The 13209-nt window shown below is 36.5% G+C and overlaps 1 protein-coding gene across 6 annotated transcripts in view; it reads left to right on the top strand.

Moving 5' to 3' along the window:
• YAF2 (YY1 associated factor 2) overlaps positions 1-13209 on the top strand; it is a 77882-nt gene that overhangs the window by 26091 nt on the left and 38582 nt on the right. For 2 of the 6 annotated variants that reach the window (XR_009265771.1, XM_058743091.1), the window contains one exon: positions 4853-9135. The exons of 3 other annotated variants lie outside the window; for them this stretch is intronic. The gene's annotated coding sequence lies outside the window, so the exon portion shown is untranslated. Of the gene's footprint in view, positions 1-4852; positions 9136-9289; positions 9388-13209 lie in introns of those variants that run through there. One more of the 6 variants, XR_009265773.1, reaches the window with a different exon arrangement.

Below are 13209 nucleotides of genomic sequence, written 5' to 3' on the forward strand. Positions count from 1 at the left end.
TTTTCAGTGTACCTTTTAACTTCATTGTAGGTATATTTGGAAAATAATTCAGGGTGTGTTCAGCTCTGTTTACTACTTCCTTGTTCATAATAGATGGCCTTATTGATGTGATGGGTGGCCCAGTTGGTTCACTGTGGACTCTCAGATTCCATAGGTATCAGACAGTTTATTGCACTGGCATGTAAATGTTAGAATTAGACAGAATACCTTCTCATTTCTCTCATTCTGTATTGTTACCAGGTTGTCTTTTTTAAAAGGGCACTTTTGACACATAAAGAGCCTGTAGTGGTGCTCTATTCAAGCTGTTTTATAAAATTTTCATCCATTTGCTAGGTATGTAAGACCTCTTATAATCCCATCCTATTTATCCAGCCTTAATTTCTCCACTTTGAAACTTTTCTTTTGGTCTTACTTGGATACTTGTTATATTTATGCTTTAAGGCTTGTGCTTTTCCAATTTTTTGAAATGACCTCATTCTACTTTTCTGTACTCTAAGGTTGAAGTCAAGTCCTATCCCTTACATAATTCCTTTTGTGCTAGCATCTCTCTGTGACCTATGTTTCCTCAGTGGAGAAATGAGATTGCTATGAGGATTGAATTAATTGAATCGTGGGATATACTTAGTGCCTAACAGCACATAGTAAACACTCCTGTTAACTATTATTTGATTGTAGATTGATCCTAAACATCTTTTTATCTTAAACATTTCTGTGATTATGGATATAATTTTCATCTGTATGACAGTTTCACCTTTAAACATTATTAGCTTTAGGTTGTATTGCTGTTCCTTCCAGTGTGAAACACTTAAGCTGATTTGTATGGTCATTGAAAACAAGGATAGGATTTTATTGTTTTTAGTCTTATTTAGTTCCTAACGTCAGAGATTGAGTTTTAAGTTGTACCCTTAAAAAACTAGTTTTTCATGTAGTTGATAGAAGAAAATGAGTTGTTCATGAATATATTCATTAGTTTTCTTATTTGTAGAGCAGGTTCATTTGGCTTATCAGTCCTGTTTGTAAGTTCTTAAGAACAACAGTTTTTTTCCTTTTAAAACTGGAAGAGTGAAATTGTGATTGTTTAGCACACTATAAACTTCTGTGGGACATTAAAATAGTGTATAGTTTTAACGTTTATTTATTTTTGAGACAGAGAGAGACAGAGCATGAACGGGGGAGGGGCAGAGAGAGGGAGGCACAGAATCGGAAGCAGGCTCCAGGCTCTGAGCCATCAGCCCAGAGCCCGATGCGGGGCTCGAACTCGCGGACCGCGAGATCGTGACCTGAGCTGAAGTCGGACACTTAACCGACTGAGCCACCCAGGCTCCCCAATAGTGTATAGTTTTAAGAGAGTTAACTAGTTTGTCTCATTTTAAGACTCATTTACTGTTAGTAAACAAACCGGAAATTCAGTGTACTTGATTTTTGAGGTTTGAATAACTTTGAAGATTATTGTTTGATTTTCAGAAATGCTTGGATTTAAGAATACCTATCTGAAGAAGCAGTAAATGAAATTTAATTCAGGGTTACTGAAGGAAGGAAATGACAGATTGAGTGTGAATCTCACCAGAGAACCAGTTCTGCTCCATTTAGACAAAACAGGATAAAGAACATTTAGTGAGATGACTTAAATGCTTGTTTTGAATTTGCTTCTGCACATCCATGTAAGAAGCTATTCAATTTTAATCATTTCTTTGGTATGATAGTAGTATGGGATATTAAGACTAACCTTATTCTTTTTTCTTTAGAGATAACATGCTGAGAAATTTTGAAGTGAAATATTGTGATGGGTTCACAAATGGATTCAGAAAAAAATGTGTGGTATATTTGTATGTAGAGAGGGAGAAAAGGAGAAATAAAGCAAATGTGGCATATGTTAACAATTTTGAATCTAGGTAAAAGGTATGCAGGACATTGTACTTTTCAACTTTTTTTGTGGTTTTGATATTTTTCAAAAAAAAGTTGAGAAAGTATTTTAAAAAGAACCATATTGTGCTTCAATTTCTCTCATTCTAAAATGGGAATAATAGAGCTTGTTTTTTCCATGCCTTGATACAGGTAGGCACAGTGGGGTACATTTGGTAGAATAGCAGTCAAGAGAACTTTTAAGAAGTGGATTTTTTTTTTTTCTTTAAAGAAGAGTTTTGTAGTGGATAACATTCAAAGAACATTTCACATAAAAGTGTATTAGCTTAAAATATATCCCCTTTTCTCATTCAGAGCATATTGCATTATATTTGAATAAGAACAGTCAAGAAGCAATAAATATGTTGATATATATGGAGTAACTAATTGAAATAAAAAAATATAGCTAGTTATAAAAATAACTCAATAAATGGGCAAAAAAAATGATTAGACTCAGCTGAAGAGAGAAGTTATTAATTTCAGGCTAAAACTGATAAATCTTCCAGGACACCAACCAGGAAAATAAAAAGATGAAAAATATGAAAGAAAAGCTAAGCCACTGTAGAGGTGGATTGAAAAGCTCTAGTATAGATCTGATTGGAGTTTTGGAATGGAAGATACAGAGAATAAAGGAGAAGCGGTATTGAAGAAAAAATGACCAAGCATTTTCAAGAATTTAAAAAAAAAATTAAACTGTCAAATAATTAAAGCTGAATTGTGACAAAAGCATTGTATCAGAACTTGAAGGATACAGGAAAAGTGGTCCTCAGGAGTAAATTTGTAACTTTAAATGCATGTATCAGGTTGAAAGAAAATAAATGAGCCAGATACTCAACTCAAAAACTAAAAAAAAACAAAACAAAAAACAAAAGCTAAGAAAGAAGGAGGGAAGGAAATAAAAACACAAGTAGAATTTGGTGAAATAGAAGATAATCAACAATAAAAATGAGAGCAATGTTTATTCAAATCAACACTGGTTCTTTTTAGTTGATTAAGTTCTGGATGTACTCATCAAAAACCATGATGGAAATAATAAAATTTAATGAGATATAAAAAAAAAGTGAGATATAATGACAAGTGCAATTATAATTTTGGAATCACAAGAAATCACGTATATATATATGTATATGTATGTGTATGTATATGTATGTATATAAACTTTTAAAAACCAGGTGAAATGGATTATTTTCCAGGAAAAAAATCATTCCAAACTTGTAAAGAAAACCATTAAAGTAATTAAAGTTGCAGTAGATTTCCCTGAGAGGTATAGGTTTTTAAAAATAGCAAATTTATTGAGCTGTAATCCACAAATTCTGTCACTTATCCATTTTAAACGTGTAATTCAGTGGTTTTTAGCATTTTTAGTGTTCTGTAGACATTAACACAATGTTGCAAAATATTTACATCACCCAAAAAGAACTGTACCTATTAACAGTCATTCCCAATTTTCCCCAAACCCTCCATCCTTGAGCAACCACTGATTTACTCTCCTTCTATAAATTTGCCTACTCTGACATTTTGCATAAATGAAATCATTCAATATGTGTGTGGCCATTTGTGATTCACTTCTTTTGCTTAGCATAATATTTTTAAGGTCCAACTATGTTGTAGCATGTATCAGTGCACTTTATTCTTTTTATAGCCAAATAATATCTCATTGTATGGATATACCACATTTTGGTTATCCTTTAATCAGGTGATAGATATTTGGACTGTTTTGCATTTTTTGGCTATTATGAAAGCCCTGCTGTCAACATTTGTGTACAGATTTTTGTGTGGACATACATTTTTATTTCTTTTGGGTTACGTACCTAGGAGCAGAATTGCTAGATTATATGATAACTATTTTTCACCTTTTGAAGAACTGCCAGACTGTTTCCCCAAAGTGGCTGTGCCATTTTACTTTCCCACCAGCAGCGAATGAGGGTTCCAATTTTTCCACACCTTCACCGCCAACACTTTCATTATCTGTCTTTTTTGTTCTAGCCATTCTCATTGGTGGGAAGGTGTATCAGAGAAATAGTTTTAATTGTGATATTTATAATCATATTTCACATATACTTTGCGGAACAGATAATTCTATTTTTATGCAAAATGGCCCAAATAGTAGCAATCTTATGTATGAATAGATAAATAAAAATTTTAATTAGGATATGGTAGGGGTAATTCTTTATTTGAAAATTATATCAGTGTAACTTACAAGATTTAGGGGAACCATCTTGAAAGATTTAGTAAAAGTTTATGATAAAAGTCAACACTCATTAATGTTTTTTTAAAAACCCCTCACACCATGACAAGTGAACTTTTTCTTTCAGTAAAGACTGTCTTTCATACTTTCTTTCAAGCAGCAACATTCCCATTAAAGTCAAGAATAAGCAAATATGTCTTTACTAATAAGAAAAAAGAGAAAGAAATCCAAAAAATTGAAAAAGGAAAAATGAGATGAACATATCCTTAGAACATTTTTTAAAAATCAACACTATTTTTAAAATTTTATTTTAGAGAGAAAGCATGCAAGCAAGGGAGAGGAGCAGAGGGAGAGAATCTTAAGAGAATCTTAAGCAGGCTTCATGTTCAGCACAGAGCCTGATGTGGGGCTGGATCCCACAACCTTGGGAAGCATGACCTGAGCTGAAATCAATAGTTGGATTGCTCAGCCAACTGAGCCATCCAGGAGCCTCCGAAGCTAACACTATTAATAGAATTTAATTTTACTGGATATAAAGTCAACATTCAAATTGGCACTAGCCAGTTATATCATAAAAACTTTCTCCTTTACAGCCAATTCTGTAAAGTGCCCAAAGTTTATTTAAGGACATAAAATTAGACATGAGTAAAAGGCAGGATATACTATATGGGAAGTATATTACTAAAAAAGTTACTCCTCTGTGATTGATTGTGTATAGTTTCAGACAAAAATCCCAATAGGATTTTTTTTTTTTTTTTGTAGAAAATGACCTTCATATACAAAAGTAAAGCCACAAGAATAACCAAGACAGGTCCGAAAGAAGAAAAAGAACAATGAGGAGGGGATTGTGCCATTGGATAGCAAGACTGATATTAAACTTGGCAGTGTTTAGAATGGATCGCAATGACAATAAATTGCTACACACAGCATGGGATGAATCTCCCATGCTTAACGTTGAGCAAAAGAAATGAGAAAATATTACGTATTGTATGATTTCATTCACAGGAAGTTCAAAAACAAGTAGAAGGAAGGGTGCATGGCCGGCTCAGTCAGTGGTGTAGCATGCAGCTCTTGATCTCAGGGTTGTGGGTTCAGGCCCCACATTGGGCGTGGAGCCTACTTAATTACAAAAAAAAAAAAAGCATAACTAATCTATGGTGATAGAGGTCAGCATAGTGATTTTCTTGGAAATATGGTACTGATTGGGAGGGAGCATTCTAGAGCATGAGAAATGTTAATATTTTGATCTGGGTTGGATCACATTGAGGGTATATAATACTTAAAAAATCAAACTGTATACTTTATGTAAATTATACCTCAAAAAAGTAAAATATAAATTTATGATATTTAAAGTAGTATAGTCTTGGGGCGCCTGGGCGGCTCAGTCAGTTAAGCATCTGACTTCAGCTCAGGTCATGATCTCACGGTTCGAAGAGTTTGAGCCCCGTGTCCGGCTCTGCTGATAGTTCAGAGCCTGGAGCCTGCCTCGGATTCTGTGTCTCCCTCTCTCTGCCCCTCCCCTGCTCATGCTTTGTCTCTGTCTCACAAAAATAAATAAAATGTTAAAAAAAATTTTAAAGTAGTATAGTCTTAATACAGGAAAAGGCGGATTAATAGAATCGAGAGTTCAGAAATCGATTTATACATATTTGAAAAGTTGGTAAGTGCTAGAGATGGCATTTTCTATCAGGGAAACAGAGTGGACTCTTTAATTGGTTTTCCATATGGGAGGGAAGACAGGTCTCTACTTCAAACCATATGCAGAAAACAGTTCTGTTTCAACTTTACACTAAGAACAAACAACTGTTTAATAAGGAAGAAAATACAGAAGACTGTAGGTCTTTACGGGGCGCCTCAGTGGCTCAGGTGGTTAAGTATCTGACCCTTGATTTTGGCTTGGGTCATGATCTCATGGTCATGAGATCAAGTCCCACATTGGGCCCCACATGGAGCATGGAGCCTGCTTGGAATTCTATCCCTCTCTCTCCCCCTTCTGTACTTGTGTGCATATTCTCTCTCTCTCTCTCTCTCTCTCTCTCTCTCTCTCTCTCTCTCTTCTTTCTCTCTATCAAAAAAATAAAAAGAATATGTGTCTTTAGGATGTGTGAGGCTTTAACAAGTCAAGAAAAGAATGAACCTTTGAAGATAAAGACATCAGAGATAAAGGATCCAACTACTTCAGAAAGAAAACCTTAGGTTTAATAAAATACATCACAAATTAACTCATATATAAGTGGCATGACTGGGAGTTAGGTGCAATGTCTACAATATTCAGTGGATTCGTGCCCAGAATATATGAAGATGAAAATAATAGGACAGATGATACAAATGCAAATAAAGTGAACAATGGATATTAAGGCAATTCACAACAGAGGAAAGGAAATTGGAATGGCTAATGAACTGGAAAGATGCTTAGTCTCATTTGCAGTGAAATGCAATTAAAAACTTATGAGCCATCAATTTTCACCCATTAGCTCAGGATCGGGTAAGTGTTACACAGTTGAAAATGTGCATATCCTCGTATCCAGAAGGTATTCAAGATATTATTAGTTTAGAGAAAGTGGCACATTTGCCCAGGGAGATTTCTATAGGGATGTTCATTTGGAAAAAAATCTAAATGTCTGTCTGTAAGAGGCATGGATAAATAAGAAATAAAATAGTTATATTAACAGAGATTTACCAAATCTGCTTAGATTATCATCATTCGTGACTTTTTTATATTTCAAGAAAAAAAGTTACACTGTCTATGCCCAGGAATTCTTTTAAGCATTTATAAACATGAATTATTTTAGTCCTCGTAAGAACTCAGAAATTGGTACAATCATTATATCCATTTTACGTATGGGAATACTGAAGCATAGAGAAGTAAATAACTTACCACTTTCAAAGGTGGTAAATAGCAGAGCTGTGATTGAAAGCTAGGATTTGAATCTTACTTGACTGGCTCCATAGTCCACTATGCCATGCTGCCTTCTGATATAGTTAAATAAGGAGACCTCAGAAATGTAATGTGAGGTCAAAGCAGAACGTTGTGTACAGTGTGATCTCACATCAAATTCATGATGGTAGTCACTTCTGGATAGGGTTGGTAGGAGAAGAAGATCTTAGTGATAGTGGTAAAAGGAAGCTGTATGGAACTACATGTTTTTCCTTAAAGAATATGTATATTTATAGCTTTTAAACACCTAGATTTAATGTATGTATATTTTTACAAAAGTAAAAACTGGAAGGATTGACCTAATTGTTTTAATCTGCATTTATTCTTGATATTGGTTTGTAGTAGAAAAAGAAAGCAGTGGCCCTAGCACAAGGACCGTGATTTAGTTTAGTTCTGAGATAGCAGATGAGTGCCAGACACCGGGTTAGGTCCCAACAATAGGGAGGTGGTGAATAGGTTTCATCTTCTCTCTTTAAGGAAATTAAAGTTTTTCAGGGAAAGAGATAAATAATTATAATTTACTGTGTTACGTACAGATCTGTTTTCTTTTTGTTTTCCCTATTCCCACCTTCCCTCTAAATACAAATAGGAGAAAGGGGAAACATTGTGATTTGGGGTATGGGAAACAGGCAGTGAAATGTCAGTGGTGATCCTATTCCCTGTTCTTTTACAAAACTCCAGAGAGTAAACTCTAATGGTCAGAGATCGTAGCTTGTTCATGAATTTAGGATAATCTGGGTGCTTAACTGGTGAATAACTGGTATATTTCACTCTCAAATTAACTAGCACCTGAACCCAAATTTCTCCTTAGCCATCTGGATGTCTTCCATTGGTTCTGTTTCTGCAGTTGGTTACCGGAAGTCTATGGTAGTTTGACTAAGAACACTGTATGAAGCGTTAAATTGTTTTGTGCTAAAGAACTTTGACTTGAGAAATATTTTAATTTGTAGGAAATTTTGGATCTCTAAAATCCAATTTTCTTTTCATTTTTAATAATTTTAAGTCTTTTTTTTTAAAGTTTATTTTGAGAGAGAGAGAGCACCCATGAGCATGTAAGAGCAAGAGAAGGGCAGAGAGTGGGAGAGAATCCTAAGCAGGCTCCACACTGCCAGTGCAGAGACTGACCCAGGGCTCCATCTCATGAACCGTGAGATCATGACCTGAGCCAAAATCAAGAGTTGGACTCCTTTTTTTTTTCCCCCCACTTTTTAAAAATGTTTATTTATTTTTGAGAGAGACACAGAGAGAGCGTGAGCAGGGAAGGGGCAGAGAAAGAGAGGGAGGCAGAATCTGAAGCAGGCTCCAGGCTCTGAGCTGTCAGCACAGTTCAGATGCGGGGCTCAAACCCATGGACCGCGAGATTGTGACCTGAGCCAAAGTAAGTTGATTAATCTACTGAGCCATCCAGGTACCCCAAGAGTCCGACTTCAACTAACTGAGCCACCCAGGCACTCCCAATTTTATTTTCATTGTGCGGAGTCCAATACATTTTTTTAAAACTAGTAGTCTTCCAATACTGGGATAGTACAATTGTTTTTCTGTATTCTCTTTGAGTCAGTGCTGTCTTGTACAAGTGTTTATGTTCTTATTTATGAAATTCTTAATTTCCTAAAGCCATATTGTCTTCAAATTTCTAGATGGACCATGGACTGTGAAATGGTATTAGTGTTCATAGTATGAGAATCCCAGTGTCTTCTAAAGTCTGTCATAGTATCTCATAAAAAATAGTTACTGTTATTTGCTTTCACCCTAGTGAGAGAGGTGTATTTTCCTTGATAGAAAATTAGAATCTGTGTTAGGTGAGAATCTTTTCCAAAAGGGCGAATGTGAATATCTATTTTTTCTTAAGTTTATTTATTTATTTTGAGAGAGAGAGCAGGGGAGGGGGAGAGAGAGAGGGAGAGAAAGAGAGGATCCCAAGCAGGCTCCACGCTGTTAGTGCAGAGCCTGACGTGGGGCTCGAACTCAGAAAACCATGAGATCATCACAGAACGTGAAACCAGTAGTCAGATGCTTAACCAACTGAGCCACCTGGGTGCCCCGCAAATGTGAATATCTTAAAAATTGCTGAGAATGGGTAAATTTGAATAAATCATAATGAAAAGTGTTTATTTTACTTTGTAAATTTAGCACTTGGATTGTAATTGAGAATATTCCTAAAACAAAGCATGTTATGGTGGATGGAGTTAGTTAAACTATTGGTCAAATCTTGTTCTATGTGTACATAGGGCTGCTTTCTTTCTATTTAACCCTCTTGCCAGAGATAACGTGAAGAGCCTGGTTACCATTTGGTGGAACAATCCTGCTGGCTCAAGCCTCTGCCCAGAAATTTGATTCAGTCTCTTTTCTGGACAGTCTGGTAAGCTGTCATTGTTCTTTATGTTAAAATCATCTTATTTAGAATGTACCCAAGAGGAATTTAATATTAGAGGAACAAACAATATTAAGTTCAGTGAAAATGTTAAAAGTTACATTAATTTAAGGCTTCACATTAAGCATGACTAAATTTTAATAGCACTTTCCGATAGAAATATAATGCAAGCCACAAAAGGGAGCCATATATGTAATAAAAATTTCTCATGGCTAAACTGAAAAAGTGTAACAGGTGAAATTACTTTTAATGCTGTATCTTATTTAACCTAATACATCTAAAAATTACCCTTTCAAATTATTATTGAGATATTCTACAATTTTTTCATAGGAGTCTTTGAACTGTGGTTTATATTTTATTTTCATACCACATCGCTATTTGGACCAGTGCAATTTTTTTTTAACATTTATTTATTTATTTAAAAAAAATTTTTTTTTTTTTAACGTTTATTTATTTTTGAGACAGAGAGAGACAGAGCATGAACAGGGGAGGGTCAGAGAGAGGGAGACACAGAATCTGAAACAGGCTCCAGACTCTGAGCTGTCAGCACAGAGCCTGACGTGGGGCTTGAACTCACGGACCGCGAGATCATGACCTGAGCCGAAGTCGGCCGCTTAACTGACTGAGCCACCCAGGTGCCCCAACGTTTATTTATTTTTGAAGGAGAGAGACACAGAATGTGAGTGGGGGGAGGCACAAAGAGAGAGAGGGAGACACACAATCTGAAGCAGGCTCCAGGCTCTGAGCTGTCAGCACAGAGCCTGATGTGGGGCTCAAACTCAAGAACCGCAAGATCATGACCTGAGCCGAAGTCTGATGCTCAGCTGACTGAGCCACCCAGGTGCCCCCCAGTGCAATTTTAACAATGCATAGTACTCACATGTGGCTTCTATATTATATAGCACAGACTTAGAGCATCTGAAAAAACATTTGGTTTTATATAATTCTCCTTCTGTTACTTTTCATTAAAGATGCTTTAAGTTTCTTTTCTTTTATTACTTCACCTGTTTGTGGGTGTTCAGCTTTACTGTTGATCATTGGTAACCTGAAACCCTACTATCCATTCCTACATTTGACTATTTCTGTAGTTCTGTACTGTTCTGTGATACCTGGGTCTACTTAATTTCTTTATATAAAGTGTAAAGTTTACTTCCTGTAAACGTTTCATCAGAATATTGGTTCCTGCTTTTTATTGGAATATCAGACTTAGACCTTCTGCATGGGCTACTGTAGGTAGGATTATACATTATTATCATTGTCATCTCTCCCACCCCATTAGGGTAACAGACTTCTCCTTTCTGGTTTAAAGTCATTCCTCTGAGCCAGAGGGATTTCTTACATGATGACTTTTTTATATGGGGAAGTCTCACATCTTACTTTATGGGGATTGGGTGTCCATTCTCTAAGATGCCTATTTGCTTAAAGATTTCCAAATCCATCAATTTTTCTCTACTTTTCCCCAGTAGATACTATTTGAGAATGAACATATTGCAAAATAAAGCCATATCTCAGGTACAACACACAAAGCTTGACATCCTGACTTCATATCCTGTTGGTTTCACCTTTCCTAGATGAGGGACATTTATGAAGATTATTCTGAGTAAATGAATTTATAACCTTTAATACTGGTTATCTCTGTGTCCCAATACCAGCAGAAGAATCTTCTGCATTTTACTTTAAACACTGCTAGACTTTGCTCTTGTAATGAGATTATTTGAACTCTGAATATATAAATGCTCAGGATGTCTGGGTGGTTCATCTTTTTAAGCATCTGACTCCTGATCTAGGCTTAGGTCATGATCTAATGGTTCATGAGATCGAGCCCCATGTTGGTCTGCGTGCTGATAGTGTGGAGCCTACTTGGGATCCTCTCCCTCTCTCTGCCCTTTCCCCCACTTTGTTCGTGTGCCATGTGCACCTGCCCTGTCTCTCTCTCTCTCTGTCTCTAATAAATATTTTTTTGTAAAAGTTCTCAGATTCAGGGGTTTCCTGGGCTACCTGTTTTCTTGTCTTAATTATTTAACTTTCATACCTGTTTTGAATTTCCAGTCTTTCTTAGTTTACCTCTTTGTTATTTCATCTCCCTTCTGGCAGAATCTCAATCCCATTCTGTTTTCTTCCCAGCTCTACTATCTAGGCATACCCATTGTTGTTAGTAGGCATTGCCCAGCATATTGAACACAGCATTAATTTAGGTAGTAGTTTTAGCACCAGTAGACAGCCTTAGGATAGGGCGTGGAATTAGCATTGGAGGGCCTGGTAGGGTGTTTAAGTGAAGCAGAGAATATTCTCATTCTCACATACACTGTGACCATTCATCCTGTTTAAGGTCATTGCCTTTACCCAGGTGGGAGTCGATAGTTGCTTATTGTGGTCACTGGTGTTTGGCCAGATTTCTGAGTTAGAGGCAGTTGTAGCCAATGAACACTAGGCAGCATGTGGTAGCAGATGACTGTGAACAAAACTAAACACTGGTACAAGAGTGTTTTAAGATTAGAGCCAAGGAACACTGGATTCGTTTTTTCTTTTATTTTCCTTCCTATGTTTAGATAGTTTGTTCTGTTTACTGCCATGACACTGATGTTCAAAAATGTTTAACTTCAAGTATTTACTGAGACCAGCAAAGTGCCAGGTACTTTCTCCACAGTGACCAACAGACACTGTGCCTTTTCAAGCAGTGGTTACTTGTCATTCCTCTTTATGTATTTTAAAAAAATTTTTATTTATTTTTTTAATGTTTATTTTTGAGGGAGAGAGAGAGTGATAGCGAGCAAGCAGGGGAGGGGCAGAGAGAGAGAGAGGGGAGACAGAATCTGAAGCAGGCTCCAGGCTCTGAGCTGTCAGCACAGAGCCTGATAAGGGGCTCGAACCCATGAACTATGAGATCATGACCTGAGCTGAAGTCGGACGCTCAACTGACTGAGCCATTCACGCACCCCTTGTTATTCCTCTTTAAATGTCCAGGAGCTTACTGCTGCCTTCAGGTGCAGTCAGAGACCTCAGCTTAGTAGTTTTTGAGGTTCTGCAGTAGAGACTGGAAACTGATGACTAGTGGTACCAGTTTGACTTGTTTTGTTTGGTCCCTTCAGTGTTAGTCTGTAGCATGTTTCAAAGAAATGGAATTGCCATTAATCGTTCAGAAGATTTTACTTGAAATTTTAAATTTAAGCTTTTTTTTTTTTTTTTCCTTCAAATTAGAAGATCTATCAACTGTGAGCCACATTGTTCATTGCAACAGTTCGACCCATGTAGAGGGGACTTTGGCTCTTACAGTTCTCACCACTCCCTGTTGTCTCCTGGGATTTTGTTATAACAGGTCCTCCTTACTCATTTTTATTAACTATCCAGTCTCTAGATAATTGAACTTGCAACCACTCTTCTAGATAGTCTGGTATCTCACTACTCTAAACTTTATTTCTTTTCTATGATATGAACTTTTAGTACAGCCAAGAAGACATCCTTAGGTAAAGTCTGTACTTAATAACATGGCTTACATATCATTTCATGGCTTGGTTCATGTTTATTTCTTCAGCCTTAGCTCTTGCCATTCACTCCAGTAATGTTACACCCCAGTCTTATCCACCACCACCCCTACCAGTGTTGTGCTCTGTTGTTTCTGGTCTTTGCACACACTCTAATCTCTGGATGCTGTTTTGATTTTCCTCTCATTCTCTGTCCCCACTGCTTCTCACCTCTCACCCCTTGTTTGGTTAATTCCTGTTAATTTCATGTCTTAGTTTAGATGTCACATCCTTCAGAAAGCCTTCCCTGTTCCCATAGGCTCTGCCTAGGTAATCGTCCTGTGTATTT

This window comes from Neofelis nebulosa, chromosome 8 (assembly GCF_028018385.1).
Source record: "Neofelis nebulosa isolate mNeoNeb1 chromosome 8, mNeoNeb1.pri, whole genome shotgun sequence".
NCBI classification, from domain to species: Eukaryota; Metazoa; Chordata; class Mammalia; order Carnivora; family Felidae; genus Neofelis; species Neofelis nebulosa.